The sequence below is a fragment of the Melopsittacus undulatus genome, chromosome 6 (assembly GCF_012275295.1).
Source record: "Melopsittacus undulatus isolate bMelUnd1 chromosome 6, bMelUnd1.mat.Z, whole genome shotgun sequence".
Taxonomy (NCBI): domain Eukaryota; kingdom Metazoa; phylum Chordata; class Aves; order Psittaciformes; family Psittaculidae; genus Melopsittacus; species Melopsittacus undulatus.
The window spans coordinates 1-14,882 of NC_047532.1; positions in this window are offsets into that span (position 1 = coordinate 1).

A 14,882-nucleotide genomic window follows, 5' to 3' on the forward strand; every position below is an offset into this window, starting at 1 on the left:
CCTATTGTATGAGTTTATTAATACCTGAGTCCTCTATAGCCTGGTGTTATCTACTGGTAGTGGCTCTTAAAGGAAGATGCTCTGATGCAGACAGTACTTGAGTGTTGAGAGGTAACTATCTGCCCAAGACCTAGAGTCCGGGTATCTGTGTTCAGAGCTGTTTCAGTGTGGCTGCACAGCCTGTAGCAATGGTATGAATGCTCTCTGCTTGCAAGGAAACATTCTATCAGGTTTGCAGAAAACAAATCACTGCATAAGGTTTAAGATTAAAATATATAATAGTATGAATTCCTAGGAAGTGTCTGTGCTCAGGGGAAAGGAGAGATGTGTGGTGTGAGCTAAGTGCCAATGAAAACGGCTGGAATTTCCAACAGCAAGTAAAAGCACCTACCTATGCAGGCAGAAGGTATAAGTAAATAGTAATTCATGTAGATAATTCCATAGATAATTTCTGAATAACAGAACTTACCTGAAGACCATGAGGTGTTCCTGCTCCATTCTGGCAGGAGGTGGGAAGGAATTCAATGAGTTAGATTATTTATGATTTATTCATACAGCTCAGCCTGTGTTTCTAATGTATATGCTCGGCATTTTTTATAGGTGAAGGACTTCCTTCTGCAGGGCTGTGTATTGAGGAACTTTCAAAGCTGCTAAATTGAATTTAGGAATCAGGTGCATGTCTGTGACCTCCTTTGTTGCTTCAGTCTCCATTAAAGCATACTTGCTTCATTTTTTTTATTGCATTGATTGAAGTTTTTCACTTAATTGAACAATCTGATGTGCAGAAAGGTGCTAAGACAAGCATGCAGCTAGTGTGGTATGAGCCACATCTAACCTAAATAATCTTGTTTCAGTGGGGAGAACTGTTTAGCTGGGTTTTTCTTTGCAGTGATGTATTAAAGCCAGGTATTCAGTCCCACATTAGTGCTTATTGTGGCCTTTCAGAAATTTTGACTATCATAACATCTTTGTCAGCTTATGGTCAGCTCATATCCCTCATAGTCTATTTCTATTCATAAGTCTAAAGCAGCAAAGTACTACTGTTCTGGTGTTTGTTTGTGAAGCAGCATGTTTTTCTTGGGTGTAAGCAAGTTGGTTTTTTTGAGTAAACAACTACTTCTGCATGTGATAATGCAAAAGGAATATGTTTATGCTTATATTATCAGTATGTGCATATGTGGACTGAATAAAGGCAGGAATTTGCATGTCAAGTTACTGCTGTGCAGCTGTTGCCCTTTTCATGATACACGTGACTATTTTGAACACACGAGTTGTTTCACAAGTATTTCCAAGTTCTCTGCCAGGAAATGGCTACTCTTTTCCCTCTACAATTAAATCAAGCCCACTGGCACCTGTATCCTGATTTATGTTTTACAATATTATCCACATCCATTACATTTATATAGATTACTTCCTTCAAGATGCTTGCTTTCCCACTTTAAATCATACCTGCTGATGAGACAGCCGTGTCCCAAGACTTCATGCTCTGAATTCCCCTTGAAGCCAAAAGTGCCAATAAGTAAAATCATGGCACTTGAAAAAATAAGAATATATATATCTCAGTCAGTGGTAATGTACTGCTTTTTTTCAGCAATAGGGAATTGCTGATTTCCTCATGGTAACTTTGGATATTTGGGATCTTTCCTGGCCTGAATCAGAGCAAGTTATTGATCTTAAAAGAAATCACACATAAACCCCAAATTTGGGTCAGGCCGATCTGTTCTAATTTGTACTGAAATACTAGTGCAAAATCACTGTTCAAATTTCCAAACAGTGGAGATGCATGAGTGTATTTCCCAAATATGAGATGGAAATTTTATTTACACCATGGGTATTTCAATGAATGTGCATTTTTAAAATCTATTTTTTTGGTTGGGAAATTCCTGGTTGGTCTGTTCCCCAGCAGCAGGTAAGCTGGAATGAAAGGACATCTCTGGCTTCTTAGATTATTGGTGCTCATGAAATAGTTTTCCAAGTAGTACAACATTTTGTGTCACATTTAGATGTTGATGGAAACAGCCCTACTGTGCAGCAATGTATGTTTTTCATTGCTTCTAGAATGACTTTCTTTCTTGGAAGCATTGATTTCCAGACTAATCACTTTAGAATGTTCTTTAGGTGCACTTGAATTATCTGCGCATTCTGCAATTGCTTAGCCTCATCCTGTTTCTCACAGATCTTATGTCATCTTAAACAATTATTTTCTCTTGGGTTTATGATTTTGAAATACTTGACACCCTGTGGCTTGCACTAATATTCTTCAGTCTGAAACACGAAATCTTCAACCCCCAAATTGTACTTGTCCTCTCTGTTTGCAGTTGCTTTAATATATGTATATTGCCTCTTCCAGCATGTGTTGTTACTGATATGTTGATACCTTGAATTGCTGAACCCTACCTGTGTAGTTAGGTGTACGTATTTGACAGCTTCAATCACGGTTTGATCAACGTTGATCTCTGCAGCCTATTAGTCAACTCTGCTAGATGCTAGTTCTAATTTTAACATCCTTTCCTGACTTTGAGGTCCAGGTTATTGATACAAACTTCATTTGGTGACTTAAGTAGGCACCGATGGCTATGAGCTACAGTACTGCTAAAAACCAGCCTTAGCATTCCACCCCAAAAGGAACTTCAGCATACCTACCATGCAGAGGAGAACTACTGCTGCTTTCCTTTATAATTAGTGTACATGAGTAGTTACGATATTAAAACTGTCCTGATGTCTAGCCATTCAATTCTACTCACGGGGGGGGGATAATTTTCAGTAACGGTACATTTCTCTGGACTCCTAGTGCAGGTAGAAACAGTTTCCTTCTGCTTCAAAGACAAAGAAGGTTTACTTCTAGGTTCTCAGGCAGGATCTACATTGTGGTGTGTACAGACATGCCTTGCTTTACAGAACCTTTACCATGACAGAAGTATCTATGAATTAGAGAAGCCTCTAATTCTAATTAGAGGTTGGTGTATGTGGGTGAGCAGTAATCATTTATATTCCCCTTGTTCCTCCTCTTAAGTTTGAAATATCTATGGTACCTTGTGCCAATTTTTCTTCTCTTAAACATGTTGCTCTTCAGCCCAAGACTGTCTTCTCTATTTACAGTTGCTGTACTGCATGTATGGTGCTTCTTCTAACACGTGTACTACCAGCATGATATATTAAATTGCATGTTAAGAGCCCATTGCCTGTTCTGGGGCTATCTTTGGTTCATTGACCCTTCAAAAAGGCAGCTGTGTGTTCATCTGCTTATTTTTATTTTGTACTGTGATATTATCACTTTTCTTGTTTTGCTTCTGAATCTAAACCACCCTAGTCTCCTAGAATTTCATATCTCTATGAATTTTTGTCTGAGTACTTTGCCCTTCTGTTGCTTGGCTCTACCAATTCCATCCTTAAAACCAGGCTTCCCTCAAATGTGCAAGTATAATCCTTTATTGTGGAAGATAGTTTTGTTTCCAAAGATGAATACATATTTGAATGCCAAAATGTTAACTTTGAATTCTTTGTATTAAACATTTAAACTTTGACCCTGATTCTGTCCAACTATGCAGGCTTTGTAGCTGTTCTGTGTAGATCAACTGTTTTCTTTCCTATCTTCTGCTTTTCCATGTTGAAATATGTTGCAACTGTTACATTTCATTGAAGTGTGCGACATACCTAGGGCAGGCTCAAACCTGGGGGACTCTGAAGTGGGAAGTCATGTATTATCAGTCTCCCAAGGCAGTTGCTAGCTGCAGTGTGTTTTGTCTGTGGCTGGTTTGCAGTTCTTTCCATCTGACCAGTTCTAAAAGCCTTTATGCTAGAAATAGCAGACAAAGACTTATTTTCTGCTTACAACATCTGAAAAGAGGGAAAGAGCATTTACATCTGTGCGGTTTTTAGAAATTCCTCATACACTGTAGGTATAGTTCAAAGGATAATGTTGCCTAAATATTCTAACACAAATTTACGTAAAGAGCTTTCTTCCAGACTGTGTTTCCATGTGTCTGCACCCCCCAAACAAGATAGTAACAGTTACAGAAAAGTGAATGTATCTTTCTTTCGTACATAATTGTTCAAGGAACGTTAATGGGACATCATAAGATGGCTGTTTAGAGGGAAAGAAAGGAGTAAATGAATTCTGAGAAATCATGTTTTCTCACTCTGCACTCATGTTTTAACCCTCTGCAAACTTGCACTCCGTAGGCTGGCAGCGGACCAAATGCTAGAAGCAGCACTTGCACAGACCCAAGGTGTTAGTTTTTTCTTCTCTGTGTTTTCTGCCAGACACAATTCAGCAGCATTCCACATGACACCTTCTGTTAAGTAAGGGGCAAGGAGTGATGAATGCATTCAGAAGAGAGATCACAATGAGGGGGCATCAGTTCAGCACGGTCTTCCTCTCTTTAGTTTTATGCCTGCCTAGTTCTACTTAGCTGCCTAATTTTGATCAAAGATGACTGAGCCCATCCTATTTGCTCATTAGCCACAAGGCCTTTTAAAATAAACCCCAAGTCACTCCAGTGATACAAATGCACCTCACTGTTAACAGATCAAGCCAAATATGGGGTGCATCCTCACAAAATGCATGCTTAAAGTGCTCCAGGAGGTACTGCAATTTACATGGTCACAAAAATGATTGGATCCATTCAAAAGTCTGTTCAGGTTTTTTAAATGCCAAAGCCCTGGGCAGCCCAGGAGGGTTGTTGCATGGAGGGGAAGGGGACACTGCAGAAGCATCACTGCTTGCTAGTTCAGTTCCCAAGGCTCTACTGTTCCTGCAGGTGGGCAGAAAACACTGGGGCGGATGGAACTTTGGTCTGTGTGCTCTTCTCCCAAAGCCTTGTATCAAACTGTGGGGCATTTGGGCCATGTGTTGCTTTGGAGGAGAGGAAGCAGCAGAGACAAATGCCTTCTGTGGTCAAAGTCTGTCCTGTTATTTGCTAGTTGATTTTTTTTTTTAATTTTTTTTGTGACCTAATAGATCTGTGCTATTCTTTTTCTTTTATATAACATTTATTTTTAGGCTCTTTAGATGGCCATAAACTGATTTAAGGAAAACCTTATTTTTTTGTGAATGTTATGCTTGTCCTATGTATGTGTAAATACATATGCAGGTGTGTTTACACATGTATGTATATTTATGTCAACTTCAGAAATCAATTGTTTTTTAACCACTCTGCTATGATGGGAGCAACATCAGGTATGCTTACATATGCTGAAAGGTGGCGAGTTAAAACTTTGACATCTTGATCCTTGTTTTTTATTAGACAAGTTATTCTGAACATTCTGGGAATGTCACAATATGCACCATTCAGGCTTTGCATGAGCTACTGCTGTGTTTGTAAAGGCAGGGCAAGTATCTCAAAGGTACCTACCCTAGAAACCAGATTAATCATGTTTGCAAAGGAAGTAGGGATGAAGAATGCTGAAGTTAATGTAAGAATCAACCTGATAGATGGTCTAGGACAAGCTTTCTGCATTTCTGTGGTTTCACAGTGAATCTGGTTGTCTGCATGTAACTTCAGGTCGTAGGAACACAGGACTGGAGAAGGCCTGGATAATTAAGTCCATTCTTCTATTGCAGGCAACAGCATCAATTAATCATATTTTAAATGTATTAAAACCACATTTCCTCTGGCTTCACACTATACAGCAAAGCTCATTTATATTCTCTTGAGTAGCTGAGCAGCATTTGTTGCCTGCACTTGAGAGAGAGGATTTGTAGCAAGTGATCAAGAAAATCTTCATCATTATTAAAGAATAAAATCACAATTCACTAGGGAGAAAAATAAAACACCATAGAAAAGGAAAACAGGTGAGGTGTGTTAATAAGTTGAAAGCAAATACTGAGATCAACATTTCAGACAACCTCTGATTGAGAGTAGAGGCAGCTTTCAAAGGCCAGTTGAGTAAAGCAGAGGGCCTTCTTCATTTGTCTAGTCTTTGGATCATGTACTGCAGCTTGTATTTAAGTGCTATAAGTGGATTTTAGTGCCTGGTTTTGCATATTCACATTTGAAGATTGTACTTCGTTCACAATCTCATTGCTTTAAGAACTAACAGTAGGAATGTAACAAATATTTTTTTGCTTGCATTAGACCTTGAATAGAAAAAGTTAAAAGACCTGAGAGGGGAAAAAAGATGTATTTTGTAGTTGTGTGATTTACAACAATAGCCTGTCTCGTCTGTATCATCACTATATGATGAAAGAGAAAAATGTGAGAAGCAACAAGAATAGATCATCATAACAACAGCAACAATGTTCTCTATCATTTTGGACTTGTCACCCTTGGAATGATTAGATGCTTGCCCAGTATATAGTAGGTGCTATGTTTCCAAAATGAGTTAATGAAATTGATGTTTTGAAATACAAGCAGAAATTTGAAGATATATTCTATGAGGGTTTTTTCAGTTTTGATAAATGACCTGAAAGCTGTTAGATTTTTCTTATTCCACATTTCTTTTTCTGCTGATGCTAGTAATTTTATTGACCTGACCTTTAGCACATTTCTGTGGCGTTTCCTCCTGTAGTTGGGTGATGCTTCTTTTCCCATTGACTGGCTTGTTTGGGGATATAAAGATGTTTACAGGCAGGGCATTCCCTCCTCATTTGTCCTTTCTACTGCCTTTTCTTGTCCCTGTCTCTTCATTCTGCTAAGAGGAGTGCTAATATTCAAAACGGATGAGATGTTTTTAAAGTTGAAAATTCAGCTCTGTGTGTTGTTAGTTGAGTATAAATGTCTTTGATAACGTTGTTTGTTCTTTAGTAACAAATCTTCATTAATGCTGGATGCTGTAAGACAGAATCGGGTTATGACTGTGTGACTTTTTCACTGTAGCATAACCATATTCTATACATAGTCTAGACCCATGTTCCTAAACAGCCTGCATTCTCACAAAAACGATCTTGCCAGATCAAAGTCCATTTAGCTTTGTATCCTGTCTCGGATAATGGTCGTATATGAGTACTAGAGGGTATGGGAGCAGGCATGGCATTTAGCAGTGTTTTCCCAGAACACTCTCCCAGAAAGAGCAATTTGTGACATGGGGGCATCATGAACCCAAAGTGGTGATTTGTGCTATTACACTCTGCAGATGTTTCTTTCATAACTGTGTCCAGTCTCTTTCTTACCTGCTTCATAGTTTTTTATTTCGTAGCTAGTACTCACTTTGGCTTTATACTTATCCACAGATTTATAGTTTTTTATTGTCCTTAGTCACCTTATTTCCAACTCTGCCCTCACTTCAAGCTTTTCTGGGTGAACTCTGACATCATAGAATCATAGAATGTTTAGGGTTGGAAGAGACTTTAAGATAATCTAGTTCCAATCCCCCTGCTATGGGCAGGAATGCCTCACCCTCGACCGTGTCACCGAAGGCTCTGTCCAACCTGGTCTTGAATATTGCCGGGGTGGAGCATTCACTTCTTTGGGCAACCTGTTCAGTGCCTCACCACCCTCACAGTAAAGAACTTTTTCCTTATGTTTGACTTGAACTTCCCCTGTTCAAGTTAACACATATTACTACTTGTCCTATCACTACAGTCCCCGATGAAGTGTCCCTCTCTGGCATCCATATCAGTCTTAATGATTCCTTTGTGACCCTTTTCCAAAGAAAAGGAAAAACTTTACTCAGCCTGTTAAATACTGTGGGGCTGATGCTAAGAGTAAATCAGGTGTTACCCCTACTCTAAAAGCTTGTGTGGTGTCACTCCTTGATGTTGCAGCAGCAGAATGTGTGGGTACTGGGGCTGGAGCTTGCTGTATCGACTGGAATTTTCACTTGTTTTGGACCTGATGTGTTTTTTCATCAGAGGAGGTTGGTGTTCAGCCTTTCCTTTGGAGTGAAGAGAGGGCTCAGCAGGTATGAATATCAGGCCATTAATTCCTGGTTACTGGAGCCTCTGAACTTCAGTCTTTGGTGATGTTTCTCTACTCTATTTTTGGAAAATGCATCTCCCGAAGTTGCTTCTTCATAGCTGGGTAGGGTAGAAGTGTTTTCATGAGCCACAGGCTATCAAGATACTTTGGTTTTACCTGTGCAAGAGTTGCTGCTACTTCCTAACAGCTGAACAGAGCATTCAGAGACCTTAGGTATAGAAATAGGACATTAAGAACTAGGTCATGCTTTTCCAAGGAAGAAGGCTACCTTTCTTTGGACTGATCAGTACTGATAATTGGGCAAATATGCTCTCATGAGAGAGAGGCAGGTTAAGGTTCTATTTCTTTACTAAGCTGATTTGGTGCAAAAAGGACTCCAAAGAGAAAAAGCTTTCTCCAAATTGCCCTTATTGGTATTCTGTTAAGACAATAAAAGGTGCAGAGCTGTTTATTTAACCACTTTATTCTCATTCATGTTTCCCAGGGAACACTGGTAAATGTAGACCTGTACTTGGAAAGGGAAGATAATTGGCTGGCCTCCTTCAGCAGAAGGTATACAAGAATACCTTTCAATGATCTGTGTTTGCACAGTGTGCAGCTGTGATTTCAGCTCTGCCCTTGAAACACAGATTGAGTAATGCTGCCAACTTGAATTCTTCTGTCAAACGTTTCACTGCCTTGGGAGTCTGTACACAGCTTACAATTCCTGTCTTCTGCCAGGGTTACTGTGCCTGATGCTTGGTTGTGGTTTGGTTTTGGGTTTGGTTTGTTTTTCGTCTTGAGCAGAGGATGTACTTCAGGTACTTGTTTGTCTGCTCCAGAGATAACGTGATTCCGTGTATTTGCTGATTTGAATAGTCCAGATTTGTGTTGTCACTGCTGAGGAATTCCCTGACTGAAATAAAGTTGTTCCTGCATGGGAAGTGTAGGGGGAGCGTATCATCCAGCACAGCATCTTCCTGTTTCTTTACTGCAATGCTTTGAGTTTTCGGCAGCCAGCTCTAGCTTGCTCTTGCTGGCCCCTTTCCATGTAGCTTACTCTTTTCTTTCCAACAGCATTTTGGTAACAAAGCTGCAGGCATGTCTGCTTACATGTGCTCTTGTAGCCAATGCACCTCTTGTTGAGATAAATTCACTGACTTCATATAAATATGCTTGCCTCTTTCTTAGAGCTAAGGGTTTGCCTCTTCAGGGCCAGCCAAAGCAGTGGCTGCTACAGAAACAACATTATTTAAAAGCATTATTTTGTACACATAATTTGAGATGTTCTTAAGGAATGGGCAGGTTCTTGGGTATGTTGACCTTTTCACCACCAAAGTACTTGAGGACAGTTGCTGTGAACTTTCTCTACTTTGTCCCTTTCTTTTTTGTCCTTGAAGGCTTTATAATGGGCCAGTAGATCATTCACAGACTACACAGTTGTGGCATTTACTTTGTCCTGAGGCTCTCTGGCTTGACTTCTGGTTCTGAAGTGGAAGTACAACAGTAGGAGCGTTTGCCTCTTGAAGGTATGAGGACCACCATGTTTGGTGTCACGCTAGAGGCACCTGTACCTGTCCAGAGCTCCGGTGGAGTAAAGCATTGGTGCTGGGTGGCAGAAATGATGTGCAGTGTCTGAGACATAGGAAATGTTACAGTTGCATCTGGAGAAGATGTTACATGTGCATCTGGAGAAGCCACTTATACATTGGTACCTCCACTATCTTCAAGTCTTTTGTTAGTATAAATATGCTGTCCAGAAGGACCACACTGGTCTTTTAGTGATATATATATACTATGCAGTAGTTCCAGCAGGATGGAAAATGCCATGTAACAAAACCTGGGAACACTGCTGAGTTGTGGTTGTAGGTAACATTCATTTATAGCATTTATGGATGGAGTTTTCTTTCGGCTGGCAGTAAAATGTTTGTTGATACAGTTTTCTGAGAAAAGCTGCTGATTTTAGATCTATTTCTTTACCTTCTTTTAGCAGTGTTAGTTCCTATATGATGCTTTTGAGGAGATGTACTTCTTGGACTGCTTCTTGGAGGAGAGGCATGACACTTCTTGGGAAAATTTAATGTTATTGTTTTTTTTTTCCTTCTGGAGAAAGAATTAGGAAAGCAAAACTGCTGGGATTTGCTTAGGATTTAAACCTGAACAAAGTGAGCAGAAATGTCCCTTTTTAATGTTAGAAGGAAACTGGGATATGTCTTACCACTCCCTAACCCCCCTTTGCTACTTTCTCCTAAATAAGTATCCTCCTTGTATGTACCACACTTGTGCACTACTGGTGCCTTGTCAGTCTGTAATGAGAAACTTGGAAAACATCTGCTGCATTTTCTCAGCCAGTAAAAACAATCATTTAGGAAGCAGAAAGGAAACCAAAATGAAATAAAACAGGAAACTGATTTATGATGATTGTGTTTGTGCTTCTCATTATTTTTTTCCTCCCCTTCCATTTGGTTTCTCTGTTCTGCAAAAAAAGTATTTTATTTTCTTGTTGAATGCTTTGCATGGTACGTGTGAGCTATGCCAGTGAAACTGGATGCTGGACTCCATCCTCTCTCACTACTGGTTTCTAAACAGTACCACATGCAGTTTTTGCTGTTGAGCTGAGGGCATGAGGAGGGAAGCAGGCCGAGTTCATTTCACCTAAAAGCATCTACTGTGATGAGCAGGACATGGGTGCGGGGAGAGCACTGACAGTGTAATTTTGCAGGATTTACTTTGGAATGCCTCCTGCCTTGTAGGATCTAATTATTAAGGGATGGGGGAGAAGTAAGTGCATTGATGCCTTCACTAGTGAAGTGAGCATCTGGTCTGGGCTTTGGCTCTCTCAATGACATACTATTTCTCTAGGACTCAGTGTAGTGGGATTCTTGTGACAGTGACATCTCCTCTCCACAGCCCTTAGTTTGTTGAACTTGAGAACTGCAGGGGTATGCAGTTACTTACATGAATAATGAACTCCAGCTGAGCAGGGGCAGAACAAAGCTTAGAGCAGGGCACCAGGGGCCAGAAACCAATGTGGTGGCTCAGCCGGGTTGTGATTTTTGTAATTTTAACACTTGATCAGTTTTGTTCCTGAAAACTTTGAGTCTTGGGTAGTCTCTCAGCTCTTAGGAGATGGAATTTTCACCCAGTTTGGATGCTGTCCCCTTCTTCGGGTTGGATTTATTGCAGGACTGACCGGAGGGGTTACATAGATTCAAATCTGCCTTTTGAATTCCTTCAGGAATTTGCACAGTGGAAATTAAAATTCTCCTATGTTATCTAACAGCCCAGCAAGCAAAGCCTTAGCTTCTTTTTGCCACAAATCCAGATATAACTATATATATAATCTGTATATGTACATTTGTTTAATTTATCTCATTACACAGTAATATAAACAGCCTATTGTTAACATGGAAGGTGCTACAACTGGCAGCTGGAGTTGGTAGATTTCTCTATAAGGAGCTAAAAAAATGGCCTTTTAATGACTCCAGAGAAGTAAAAAAGCTGTTCTCAACAGTAACAAAACTAGCCATAGATAAAGACAGCCTAAGATTGTATGTACCTGTAGCAAGTTCATCCAAGTTACAGGCACTGAGAGTTGGCCTTGGTTGGCAATAACCAGGCATGTTTTGTTGTTTGCAGGCTCTGAATATAGAAAGAGCAAGCAAAAGATTTTTACCTTGACAGAAGCTGAAGTAGAAAGCTTATGAAGTGCTTGAGGTTTCTGAGGTAGGAAACTGCCAATTCTTTGCTTCTGCTGTACTTGAAAGGTGGGTGGATGTTTTGAGCATATTGATAGTTGATAAAGAAATTTGCAGTTGTTAATTTGTTTTCAGTTACTGAACAGTGTTCTGATGGATGTAGAGCTCTGAACATTAGCCAACTATTTGGGCCAAGAGGCATAGACCCCAGATTTTTCAGATTATGATATGCAAAAATCACACATATGTTTTAGGGCAATAGATGAGAGGGAGGCTTGCAGTCTTTTTGGTGTGTGTGTTGAGCCCATGGGCATGACATGCCTCCCCAGGCAGGTGGTGTGCAGAGTGCCAGGGATCCTGTGCTCCACTGGGGCCTACTGGATGTCAGAATCTGGTGGTATTGCTTTTGCTGTTGCCAGCTTCTCTCTGCTCTCCAGCAGCAAGTATGACCTGGAGCACAGCTGCAAACAGCTGATAAGTGAGCAGGAGGTGTCCTTGACTATGAGCCTTGGTGAGTTCAATAAGTGCTTTTTCACAGGCAAACAAAGCAAGCTCCTGTTTAAACTTTTCCCAGTTGTAACCTTTCTAGCGCTAAACAGCCTATAATGAAGTTGCTTTACGTGGCACAGCATGAAGTTGTCAGAACTTTTATTTACATTGGTTTTTGCTGTTCTACGTTTGGTAATATCTTTTGGGTGTTTTATTTCAAAAGTGTGCAAATCAAGCTTGGAGAGATAGTGAAGCGAAGTTTGACGTTTCTAACTTTAATGAAATGAACTGCAGTTAGAAAGTAAAGTATGGCAGGTCAGATACCAAAGTGAGAAATAGCAAGGGTTTCTCAGGGTTCAGGCAGTAAAGTCCCACTCAGTAATTTAGAAAGAGTGCTTTTGAATAGCTTGAAAGTATGAAGAGAGCCTCCCCTTGCCTTGGGTCAGAAAAAGGAGAGTGACTTCTGGCTCCTGAGACCCCAGTTCTCAGTTGCTCTCTTTGAACCAGAATGTAAGGTAACTAGAAAGAAGGATGGCAGCTATCCACCTTTGTATTCTGGGACAACTGAGAGTTCTTAGGTATAATATTAGAGCTTTTACAAGGGTGATATAAAGGACTTCTACTAGTACATCAGCAACAAAAGGAAGTCAAGGGAAAACAGATCTGCTGCTCAATTTGGCAGGGGCTCTGGTGACAAAGGACACCGAAAAGGCTGAAGGTACTCAGTATTGCCTTCAGCTTGGTCTTTAATGGTCAGGTTTACCTTTAAAAAGTCAGTGACTTGGAGGTGACTGATTATTGGAAGGCAACAAATATCACACCCTTCAAGAGGGCAAGATGGGAAGTACAGACTGGTCAGGTTCATCTCCATCCTTGGAAAGGTAATGGAACAACTAATCCTGGTAACCGTTTCTAGACACAAATGACAAAAGGGTAATCAGGAGTAATCAGCAGAGATTTATGAAGGAGAAGTGATGCTTAACCAGCCTGATAGCCTTCTGTGAAGAAATGAGTGGCCTGGTGGAGGAGGGAAGAGCAATAGATGTTGTTTAACCTGTCTTTAGTGATATATTTGACAGTCTTTGACAACATCCTCATAAGAAAACTGATGACATACAGGCTATGTGACTGTATAATGAAGTGAACTGAAAACCAGCCGCATTGCTGCTCAGGGGGTTGTCATAAGTGGCATAAAAAAAGCTGCAGGCCAATCACTACTTAAGTACCCCAGGTGTTGATATTAGTTCTAATGTTTATTGTCTTCATTAATGATCTGGATGATGGGAGAGAGGACTTTGGGACTTATCTCATCTTTGGAAGGAGTGGCTGATGTGCCAGAGGGTTGTGTTGTCATTGAGGGGGACCTGCACAGGCTGGAGGACTGGGGAGAGAGGAATGTCAATGCCAAGGCCTGCTATCACAAAATCTTTCAAAGGAGTACCAAAGGTTTCCTTCCCAAGTGCGCACAATCTCACCCGAGGCTGTGGCTGGGGGAAGCTTCTCTTCCTGTTCAGCTGCATACTACTGTGCTAAAATCTGCTGCAATTTGATTCCTGTTTATGAGGTCTACCAGGCTGTAAATAAGCTTAATATGGAGATACACTTACATCTATACAGTTGCCTGACTTAGATTGAACTTCCTTTAAAAGGGTTAGTGAACCATAATTGCATTCTTTAGTAATTGTGTTAAAATATATTCTTTACATTGATCATTTTAGATGTGCTTCAATTGTTTTTGAATTGATCACAAAGAAACTGACTGTGTTTTGGCTGGATATCTTCAGAGTTGAACATGAAATAATCAAACTCGTTTTGTGAACATGTCAGGATAATTTTTAATTTCCTGGCAAAATGTCTGTAAATTGAACGCTTACACACTTGAACTTCTTCAAAATAGGAGATTCCAGTCTGTTGCAAAGCATGTATGGGTCACTGGGGGGCTGCAAAACTAGAAATATCTCTGGAAAGAAAAGCATGATCTCTCTAAATATCAAGACAGTATTTTGCAGGAGATAGGCATTGATCTTGGTTAAATGAATTTAGTTGTTAAGGAATAGAGTTTTTCTTCTCTCACAATTACATGATCTTTAGAGAAGGTTCCTTAGAGAGAGGCTGTGGCATTCTCCAGCACTGCTGTCAGGAGAAGGCTGCATGCTGAGGTGGGGCATGGATTGTTATTTTGAGAGGCTAGACTTTTTTGCTTAAAGGAACTGTGGTCAAAGCCTTGGAATTTCCACTCGTCTTCTGATGTCACAGTTGTCTTGCTGTGGACAGCTTGAGTTCTGATCATCTTTTAAATGCCAAGGTTCTTAGGTGTTGGTGCTCTGCAGCTTGCCTTTTTGTGTTAGGTTTCGTAGGGTTTAAATCAACAGGGCTGATGTTAAATTGCACAATGCTGTGTCACTATAAAAATTGGTGAGTGCTGAGTCGTGTTCAGATTTCTAGGCCTAACCCCAAAGGTGAATTTCTTTTTTTCCTTTCTCACTTTCTGGGCTATGTGGGACCTTTTATCTGGGGGTTTCTGCCTTAGCAGCTCAATTCTGGGTGTTCTGGGCATTTCACCTGAGGGCTGCATTCCTGTACAGATGAACCCAGCTAAAAACCAAAATCTTCAATTTATTTAGCTTACCATATGTTCTCAGAAACCTCTTGTCCTGGAATGAACATTCTTAAAATCAAGCTTACTAGCAGGCTAGCATCTGTTTGGTTAGTTATCAAGACCTGGAGTGTGCTTCGGCAAGAGGCATAAATGGTGGAGATGAGGGAAAGAGGAAATATAATTAAATGACCTCTGCTTTCCTCCTCAAGAGTCATACACCCACAGACCCGAAAGAATCACAAGTTTCTTGATGCTGTA